This window comes from Pelophylax lessonae (assembly GCF_965119305.1).
Source record: "Pelophylax lessonae genome assembly, chromosome: 6".
NCBI classification, from domain to species: Eukaryota; Metazoa; Chordata; class Amphibia; order Anura; family Ranidae; genus Pelophylax; species Pelophylax lessonae.
Window position 1 is genome coordinate 302,294,541 of NC_138773.1, and position 11,232 is coordinate 302,305,772.

Below are 11,232 nucleotides of genomic sequence, written 5' to 3' on the forward strand. Positions count from 1 at the left end.
AGACCAGATGTAGTGACTGCAGGCTCCTGGGGAGACCAGATATAGTGAATGCAGGCTCCTGGGGAGACCAGATGTAGTGACTGCAGGCTCCTGGGGAGACCAGATATAGTGAATGCAGGCTCCTGGGGAGACCAGATATAGTGAATGCAAGCTCCTGGGGAGACCAGATATAGTGAATGCAAGCTCCCGGGGAGACCAGATATAGTGAATGCAGGCTCCTGGGGAGACCAGATATAGTGACTGCAGGCTTCTGGGGAGACCAGATATAGTGACTGCAGGCTCCTGGGGAGACCAGATATAGTGACTGCAGGCTCCTGGGGAGACCAGATATAGTGACTGCAGGCTCCTGGGGAGACCAGATATAGTGAATGCAGGCTCCTGGGGAGACCAGATATAGTGAATGCAGGCTCCTGGGTTTAGTAACACTTTAAACCCTGATTATAATATTAGTGGACACATCACTTTGGCTTGAGTTGCTCGGGAGGGGATTAGCTTGCAGACCACAGGGTTAGCAACCTGGCCGCCTCTGACAATAGAGCCTCCTGTGCTTTTGAATTCTAATGCATTATATATACAATATATAAAAGACTCAGAAGTGTCCAGACCGGTGCTGTGATCGTTTGTGCCCAGCAGCTGGGCTCCTCTATTGGCTCCGGAATAAATTAGGTCCTTAGCAATTATAATCTGTTTATTCTGTATGCATTTCAAAAGTCAGCCTTGAATAGCACAATTCTGGGGCTTCCCTTCGGCCTTCTCCCACCGGCGTCCCTCCTCAAGCAGCTTTTTTTTTCTTCCTATTTTCTGTCTATTTTTTTTTTCCTCTTTTCTCTGCCGCTTTGGTTAAAAAAAAGACAGGGATAAAAGCCTAGCATTCCACTCTCTGCCTCCATTCGGGGATTTCACCCTGCAGGGAAGGTAACACAGCAAGAACTGGGTCTGCTCGGCGCAGATAAAATCTTTTTCTTTGTGGCAAAAGATTGGCTTTTTATCACAGTCTCCTCTCTCGCTCTCCCCTCCTCTCTCCTCCCGGGCAGAGCTGTGGGCAGGAGCAGTTTATACCGCTAAAAGGAATAAGATATTTTCCATTTCCTGCCAGATAATCAGAAGGAAAATAGCTCAATGCTATCAAATAGCTCGCAGCGGGGACTGGCTAAGCTGCGTCTGTCCTGGAGTCCAGCCGGCCTCGCTGCAATGACTCGGTCTCAACGTTCCGAAGAGAATTCTGACCTTACAGAGCTGGCTATCAAACATTAGCCCGCATTCGTAGTTGATAAATGCTGATAAAGTTGGTTCAAGTTGACATCTAAAGCCAAAGCTTTCGGCTATGTGGCCGCACAGAGGGATAGGAGGCAGAGAATAGACGTGACTTGAAAGTTCCAGTGGTTGCATAATGTATCCAAGAGAGAAATCCTTTAACAAATTGTAATAGGAGAACATTTAGGGCTCGTTCACACTTGCTTTGGTCTCTGATAATGATCCAGTGAGGAGGCGTTGTATCACATGTTTGTTAGGCACTTGCAGAGCGGCCTAATTTATTTGAATGGATCGTGCTTAGCGGGCACTATGCCCACCGAATGCAACATGGGGTATATTTCCTGAAAAAAGAAAAATGGTGATGGTGTCCAAATACATCAGACCCTAAATGAGCCCCACAAGGGACTGTGACCCCACAACTCTAGGATTTGGTTCATAATTTTATGTATTCACATATATTGCATATTGTATGTTTTTTGATGTTTTTGCATCTTTGTCTCTTTTTTAACATATTTGTATACATGTATCAATAAAATGTATATTTATTTTTTTTTTAAAAACTGTTTTCTTAAGTTATCTACCTTATGCCAACAAATTTCTGCCTCTAAAGTCCCAGGTTGGGTGCTTCCTTATGATACACAGTCCCTTGTGGGGCTCATTTAGGGTCTGATGTATTTGGACACCATCACCATTTTTCTTTTTTTCACACGTCTTAAGGGATGTGGCAGGATCTTTCTTGGCTTGATGGCATTTAGCGTCGGCACCTAATACCTTTTATTATGGGGTATATTTCCTGTTGAGGCTGCAAAACAAAGTATCCTGGCTGTGGTATCTGTCCACCCCCGCTGCCTCTGCAGCTAAAGGGGAAGCGGTGGTGAGGGATGGGGTGGTAAAAAGGCAGCTCAACCAAGGGGCTTTACCTTCCCTCAATCGCGAGGACTTTACCTTTGTTGCAGTTGCAATATGTAGCCAAATTCAATTGTTACATTTTGTAGAGATTTTTCACTGATGGTTAAAAGTCCAATTGATTCAGTTTTAAAATATTAGGCAAAGCGAGGGTACAATAATAGTTAGGGTTTTAGATTATCCTAATTTAGTGCCCTCCTAGTTAGTCCTCCTAGAAATAGGTACATTTAGTTTTTCTTCTCTGTAACCAATAGAGCAGGGGTTGATTGTTCTGACCTGCTCAGTGTCTCACATTCTGGTGCTCTGATTACTTTCCCCTGTGTTCTAGAAGATTCTAGAATCATAATAGGAGGAAGAACAGAGTGGCCAGCCTGAATATTTATGGAGAATCCAGGCAATCCCTAGGGAGGTGTGCCCAGTAGGTGGCTTGAGAGACCATAAATAGTGTGAGGCCTAAGGCAGAGGGGGAGAGAGTTCCTGGGCCCCTGTGCAGAGGCTTTGCTTCTGGGGCAGGCTTGTAGGAGGTACCACCTAGAAGACATTGAGGTCCCAGCTGTAGCCTTAGCTGGGGGTTCTGTTTGAAAAGCCTTGTCCTGGAGTCAGTTTGGGTCTGAAGAAGCTTACTGGAGAGTACCAGGAGGCAGTTGGGTGTAAAGTATCAAGCTGTCCTATCTTGGTGTGAGTCTGTGTATTCCTTCACTGAAGAGTGCTCGGTGGATATCTGAAGGAGCCAACCAATGATCCTGTAGCATTTTGAGTAGATGAACCAAGTGCTGGAAGTTAGTGACTGTGAGTAGCTTTTAGTCTTTTGGGAGAAGTCATAGTCACCTGTCAGCGTTAGAGATTATGTGGGATATTTTGTGCAGCTCAGCAAGATAAAGAAGAGTCCTCAAACAGTTTAGTTCACCAGTTTTAGGGTATCCTATGCTTCTTTCATCCCATCCAAGTTCACCGTTGGACTTGGAATTGGACCATCCACTCTAAAAACACACCCCTAGACTGTTCATTCAAGCCAGAGAGAGTGGAGTAAAAGGTGTGTACCTGGCCGTGTGCACTCTAACTGGGGGAAAGGAACCAAGTTCACCAGCGGCTCCTTAAGGGTGCATTACTACCTCTCTCCCCAGAGCCACCTTTCGATCGCTCTTTTTTCTCTGGAATGAGTATCAACAATTGGCAAGCAATGGACCCTGACCATTAGCAATGCCCCTCTATTTTTAGTGGCTGTGGGCATTCCCATTGCTAGACAGTGACTTTGTTGGTGGTGGAGAAAAGATCGGTGATGTAGCTCGGGGCAGAGTTGTGAATAGATTTGTATGTTGTAGGTTAGTATTTTAAATTTATTCGCTGGGCGATCGGGAGCCAGTGTAGGGATTGGCGGAGGGGGGTGGCAGACACTGAGCGGTTGGTAAGGTGGATAAGTCTGGCAGCAGCATTCATGATAGACTGAAGAGGGGATAGCCTCTACAGAGGTAGGCCCATGAGAAGGGAGTTGCAATAGTCAAGGCGAGAGATAACAAGGGACGAATTGTCGAGGTATTAAAATAAAGTCTACAAGCTTTTTGCAACGATTGAATTTGGGGCTGAAAGAACAGGTCAGAGTTTAGGATTACACCTAGTACTCAGACATGAGGGGAGGGATTGATGGTTGCATTATTGATTTTGATGGAAAAGTCATGGAGGGGGGCACGGGTGGGGTGGGGGTGTAATATTACCAACTCAGTTTTAGAGAGGTTTAGTTTAAGGAAGTGGTGCGACATCCATGTTGATATATTGTTGTTATTACTGATTGCTGCTTGCTCTGACTTTTACTTGGATAATGGTATCTGCCTCTGCCCGATGCTTGTCAACTCTTGCCACTGCACGCTTGACATCCAGCCTGTCACTAATTCAGTACAATCCTGCATTCCGTACCTTCCTTGAACCTTTTACCAGACCTTGAAGCCATCTGATGTGATATGTGAACTCTCTAACCCTGGGGTTGCTGGAGGGTGTCCCAATTCTTTGAATATGGGACTGTGCCTTACATCCTTGGGGATTCAAGTACTGGTATCCTTAAGAGAAAGAGAGCTGCTATAGGTAAAACTGCACAAAAGCCTCATTATCTTTGCAAAACAGGATGTGAACCATTAAACCTTACAATCATGACCAAGGGTATGCAGCTGTATCCAGGGCCACTTTGAACTCAGCTGTTGACCACTGTTGCCTGTGGGTCCAGGGCTTCCCTTATACCCCCGTGGTTGTGGTCTGGGTCAGTGGTCTCAAAACTGCAGTCCCTGGGCCAGATGCAGCAATTTGCTTGCCTTTATCTGGTCTTTGGGAGCACCATTCCTCCCACTGATTCAACGCACTATTCCACCCTTTGAAACCAACAATGAGGCACCATTGCTTCCACTGACACCAACAATGGGTCTCTGGGTCTCTGTGTCTGACACAATGAGACACCATTGTTTCAACTAACACCAACAATACAGAACTGTTCCTCCCACTGAAACCAACAATGTGGCAGTGTTCCTTCCACTGACCAATTGCGACACCATTGCTTCCACTAACACCAACGATGGGGCACTATTCCTCCTACTGATGCCAACAATTAGCACTACTCCTCCCACCAATACCAATATTGAGGCATCATTCCTCCTCCTACTGACCACAGGTACTACGTAATTTTCTTACTCCCACTGACAACCAAACCAAAGGCAATATTTATTCCCATGGATGTGGGGCATTTTCTACTACTGCTGGCCACAGTCTGGGCCCCCAAAGTCTGATTTACAGTAATATGTCCCTTTGTTTAGAAAGTTTGACGACCCCTGCTCTGGGTGGTATTGGTTATCCTGCTGGCAGTAAGATAATCCCTGGCTACTTGTGAGCTCCTACCTGCATCAGTAGCATGGGATCATTTCATATTCCAGCTGATCAGCATGTGCTGTCTCCCTTTGCACACAATGTTCTGATTCTTTATGTAGTTTAATGGAGCTTAGAAGGCGTACTGACATTTTTACCCTCCAGAGGAAGTATATGATGCTGTGACACAGCCATATGTCTGCTGCCTAACAGAGACTTGCTGAGCTAGCAATCTTCTGCTCACGTGATTGAGGTACAATCAGATACTTTAAAATAGTAGCTGGAAAAAAGATGTAGAAAATATTAGGTGTTTTATGGGGTTTTGGGAAATGAGGGAGCAGATATGTGTACGTCAGCGCAAAAATAAACCATTACCCATGGTACGTGGCTAGTGAAGCAGTTTGTTCTGCAGAATCTTGGCACTGGCCAATCTTAGTACTTACTGTCAGAACAGAGACTCCCAGCTAAGGACAAGGTGAGTATGTAGCAGAATAAGGGTAAAGTGGTTCTAAAGCCTAAACATTTTTTACATTAATGCATTATTCGCATTAATGTAAAAAATGTTTAGGCATCAAATTTGGCCCCTCACCCCCCAACTTATACTTACCTCAGCCCTCATTCGATCCAGCGCCATGCACATCTGCAGCGCTTCTATCCCCTCACTACCGGGTCTCACTAGCTTTGTTGGGGCACCAGGAACCATTTGCTCCAAGTGCTGTCAATCAATGCCAGTAGCAAGGGAGCTGGGGGCGGGGCCAAGTCCCACTATCTGTGTCAATGGATGCAGCAGCGGGGCTCGGCAATGGACAGAGAGGAGGAGCCCGCAGCGGCAGTGGGAGACCTGAAAGGAGGAGGTTCAGGGCTTCTCTGTGCAATTCCAGGTAAGTACAGAGATGTTTGTTTTTTTCCTTTTACAATCGCTTTAAAGCAGAGTTCCACCCAAAAGTGGAACTTCTGCTTTAAGCACTTCTCACCCCCTTACATGCCTTATTTGGCATGTCATATTTTTTTAGGGGAGCGGGTATCTAGTTTTGACAGGTACCCAGCTCTTACTTCAGCTCAGCCCGCCTAGGCGACTTGAGCGGAAGCTCTCTCCCCCTCCCTCCCTGCAAAAGAAGATTGCCTGGCCACTGAGGAGGTGCAGTGCGATTTTCACATATGCAGTGCGCACCCAGCTGTGCAGCCGCAAGCTGTCACAGCCTGGTGCCCACACTTGTGATGCCGGGGAGAGGCGAGAGAGAGGAGAGGGAGGGAAAATGTGTGCTAGAAAGATTGAATGTTTTGTGCAGTGCACAGTGTGCCGCATGTATACAATAATGGAGCAACCGGTCCAGGATGGATACCGCTGCGACAGATGGGAGCGGATTGCCTTTCTGGAAGCTCACATTAGAGATCTGGAAGAGCAAGTTGCAACACTGGGCAGAACTGACAATCTTGAAAGGGGTCCTCTGCTCACTGAACAGATGGCTGGTGGGGTTAATGGGGAGAGTGGAGGGGTAAGTCAGGATTATCAGGTAGGAAGATGGGTTAATACAGTCAGAGGGAGTGGTAGGGGCTCACAGATGTGGTGAAGATGTGGAGGAGCAAGCTCAGTGGTGGCAGCCCCTGATGTCACTGCTATCCCTAACAGCTGGGAGAGCAGCCCATCTAGTAGGGGTGGTGAGGGTAGTGCAGGTAGGCCTAGACAGTTAGTGGTAATTGGGGATTCTATAATCAGAAGGACTGATAGAATAATTTGTCACCAGGATTGCCTCAACCAAATGGTTTGCTGTCTCCCTGGTGCCAGGGTTTGGCATGTGGTGGACCGGGTTGATAAATTACTGGGAGGGGCTGGGCATGACCCAGCTGTCTTAGTCCACATTGGAACCAATGACAGAATATATGGAATGTGGAGGCTCCCTAAGAACTAATTTAATGAACTAGGCTGCAAGTTGAAGAGAAGGATCTCCAAGGTGATATTCTCGAAATATTACCTGTGCCATGCACCACACAGGAAAGACAGAGGGAGATTAGAGAGCTGAATGCATAGCTAAAGACCTGGTGTAAGAAGGAGGGATTTGAGTTTTCAGAGCACTGGGCTGACTTTTCATTGGGGTGCAACCTATATGCTACAGATGGTTTGCACCTAAATGGAAGGGGTACTTCTGTGCCTGGGGAGAGGTTTATGAGAAGGCTGGAGGAGTATTTAAACTAGGGCTGGGGGTGGGGGGGGGGGGGGGTAAATTAGAAAATAGTGGGTCAGACAGTGGTCAGCCCCTATTGGTGGGTGGGATGGGGAAAGATGGGGGAAGAGCTGTGGCAGAGGATAAGAAGATTTCAATGTTACAAACAACCATTGGAAATGGTAATATTTGTACTAAAATAAAAAATATGCAAAATAAGTGTGCAAAATGTGACAATGAATTAAAGTGTTTGTTCAGCAATGCCATCAGTCTGCTAAGCAAAATAGTTGAGTTGGAATCTCTGGTGCACAAGGAGAACTATGATTTAATTGGTATTGCTGAATCTTGGCTTCATTCTTCACATGACTGGGCTATTATAATCCTGGCTATGCTCTCTTTCAGAAAGACAGTGTAAAACAGAGGGGTGGTGGTGTCTGTCTCTATGTGACAAGTGATCTCAAAGTAAGTGTGAAAGAGGACCTAGTTGATGGAGAGAGGGAAGCAGTATGGGTGGAAAGGTACATGGGTGTGCGTAATACAAAGCTTATCATTGGATTTTGTTATAGACCCCCCCCGTATTAATGAGGAGGTGGAGACTCAGCTCCTTGAACAGATGGAAAGGGCTGCAAGGACTGGGACAGTGATAATAATGGGGAATTTTAACTACCCAGACATTGACTGGAGTAATGGCACTGCTGGAACAGTTAAAGGGCAAACATTTATAAACCTCTTACAAGACAATTTTATGGTGCAGTTTATTGAGGTCCCGAATGGAAATGATGCTCTGCTGGACCTGGTAATCTCAAACCATGCACCACTTATTACCAATATTCATATAAAAATCATCTGGGTAGCAGTGACCATAATATTATTTCATTTAATGTTAGCGTAAGCAACAAAGGCATACGGGAAATATAAAAACACTTAACTTTAAGAAAGCTAATTTTCCAAAGATGAGGCTGCTCTCCAGGATTTGGACTGGGAGGGAATATTGGCATTGATGAACACAGAACAGAAATGGGAATTCTTCAAAAAAAACTGTATGCGAACTCACTGCAAAGTATATTCCCATGCAATAAGTGTAAAGGGCTAAAAATAAAACCCATGTGGCTCATGGCCAAAGTTAAAAAAGCTATAAATAATAGGAAAACAGTTTTCAAAAAATATAAAAATGAAGGAACACTATCATTGTTTAATTGTTACAAAGAATATAACAGAATATGTAAAAAGGAATTTGCAAAAGATTCTTCAAATATGTAAAAAAAAATTGCAAAAGATAGGACAAACCCCAAAAAATTCTTCAAATATATTAATAGTAAAAATGACAGGTCTGAGCAAGTAGGCCCTTTACAAAATATTCTGGAGTGGGTGACTAGAGAAGGCAAATGTATTAAATACTTTCTTCAGCTCTGTGTATACAAAGGAGCATGGGGGAGCTCATGTCCATAATGAGGACGGTATTGACACAACCCCAAATGATCCACAATTGCTCACAAGTGATATGGTCCAGAAATATTTAGACAGAATAAGGGTGAATAAAGTACCAGGACCAGATGGCATCCACCCACGGATCCGAATTAAGCTCTGTAATTTCAAAGCATTTGTTTCTAATTTTTAGGGACTCGTTAAGGACTTAAAACATCTTAGTTTATGCTTACTGCCTGTGTTCAATGTTTATAGGATTTAGTGTTGCTTGGGGGGGTTAAGCATAACTGCGAACTTGACAGCTTTTGGCTTTAGATGCTGGCTTTTCATATTGTTTAGCAGTGTACAAGAGGGGCAGCTGCCCTGGGTGCAGTGTCTTTATGTGTTAAGGAGGCACTGTGAGGAAGAAGAATGCAGAGTACATTCAACAGAGCTGAGAGCCACCTTCAACCCATTCACCTTTTACTAACCTGCCCTGCTGCCTGTAGGCTGCCCTACCTGACAGGAGGAACCCAACCATAGGAGCAGTGATGTCGCTGGTGGTAAGGTCCATTTAGCATATACAAACAACAGTGGTAGTAGCCAAGGACTTATTTTTTTTATGCTTTTTCTGACATAAAGAAAACAGTACAATCAGCAACAGCAATGTACAACCCGGTGATGAATTTCACCAGGTCAGTGAGCCTATCTAACATAAACAACTATCTATGTAAACGAAGAACAACCCACACCCTCCTTCCCATTTGTGCAACATTTCTATATAGTGCATAAGAAAAAAGGGCAATTGGCCCTCTTAACTAGTTACATCTCTGCTTCACAGCATTAACTTCATGAAAGCAGTAAGGCACCCTTGGCCGAAACTAGGAACCCCAGTCCACATAAGATAAAAAGAATTCAGGCATGTCATGATGGCATTAAAATAAAAGACTCAATCAAGCATGTCTGTGGCTGAAAGCCAACACTGCCATACATTTTCAAACTTTTTGGGGCAACTCCTTATAAGTCGCTGATCGCCACCATTACTAGTAAAATAAATAAATAAAATAATCCTATAGTTTGTAGAGACTATAACCTTTGTGCAAACCAATCAATATACGGTTATTGGGATTTTTTTTTTACCAAAAATATGTAGCAGAATACATATTGCTCTAAATTTATGAAGACATTTTTTAAAAAAATTTTAATTGGATATGTTTTATAGCAGAAAGTAAAAATATTGTCAGTCAGTTTTTTTGTTAATAGCGCAAAAAATCAAAAACGCAGAGATTATCAAATACCACAAAAAGAAAACTCTATTTGTGCAAAAAAAGGACATGAATTTTATTGGGGTACAGTGTCGCACAACCGTGCAATTGTCAGTTAAAATAACGCAGTGCCGGAAGGACACCGGAAGCGGAAGTGACGTTCTACGGAGAAGATGGCGGCCCCCAGCTTGCTGCTGTTACCTGTCAGTCGTCTCCTACGGGTCGAGCTGGGGCTGCTGAGCCGGGAGGGATGGAGACCAGCGGCGGTACCGAGCCGGGGCCTGCGGGAATTGGTGGAGAAGTAGAAAAGGAAGATGACGGTGTTTGAAGGACGTATCTTAGAAGAGAAACCAACATTTTGTGCTCCAAATCCCTCCGGTCAATGTCTGATCTGCCGCTGGAACCTCAAACATAAATACGACTACACGGACGTTCTTGTCCTCAGTCAGTTCATCCGGTCGGACGGTGGAATGATATCGCGCAAAGTGACGGGCCTGTGTGCAGAGGAGCACAAGAAAGTTGAAGCATGTGTTAAGATGGCCCATCGAGCAGGCCTTTTTCCAAATCACAGGCCCAAACTTCCGAAAGGAGTTGTGCCCAGGCCAAAATTCCAGCTAAACAGGTATTTGACTCGCTGGTCTGTGTCCAGCACTAGGCCGAATCTCAGGAAAGGACTTAAGTGGTGCAAAGTGAAAATGCCAGTTGGGGACCCCATCATGAAGAATAATGTGCGCTACAGTAAAAAACCTCTCTTGTACAGACAATGAACTGTCATATTGAATAAACGTATTTCTTTTCCAAAAAAAATAAAATAATGCAGTGCCATATTGCAAAAAATGGCCTGATCATACAGGGGGGTAAATCTTCTGGCGCTGAAGTGGTTAAAGATCGTTTACAAACACAGTACTCCTAAAGAAGATCTATTGAAACGCATTGAGCCTACATGTTGAGTTTATTGGATCTAAACAATTACTTGAACCCTATAGTCAATAGTTTATTGTCTGTTTTGTGTTTTGGATTTTATTCAATACTATAATAAAATTCATGGTTTGCATATACACAGGATTTTTCTTGTATATGTACTCTAAAAGTCCTTAGCTACTACAACTGTTGTTTGCATTCTTAGGGGGGTGCAGTCTGCACTGGTTAACGGCGCTCTGTGGGTATCTTGCCCCGTGCATTGGAAGACCTGGCAATGAGTATGGATAGGTTACTCCTAAACCTGGCATGAGCATTTGAGAGTATTCCCAAAGGTAAATAAAAGCACCACATCATGAGATTGCAAGTCTAAACTGTTTAATTCCAAAAAATAATAAGACAACTCGTTTCAAGGGCAAAGCCGTTAACAGGGCCCTGATTGGCTGCCAGCAATTCTGACACCATACTGGCCAAGGGCA

General features: G+C 44.4%; 1 pseudogene across 1 annotated transcript; it reads left to right on the plus strand.

The window, feature by feature from the left end:
- The first annotated feature begins 9,985 nt into the window (after positions 1-9,985).
- Positions 9,986-10,602, plus strand: LOC309558872 (large ribosomal subunit protein mL66-like; annotated as a pseudogene). The gene has a single exon. The product of its transcript is annotated as a large ribosomal subunit protein mL66-like (transcript).
- Positions 10,603-11,232: the final 630 nt, after the last annotated feature.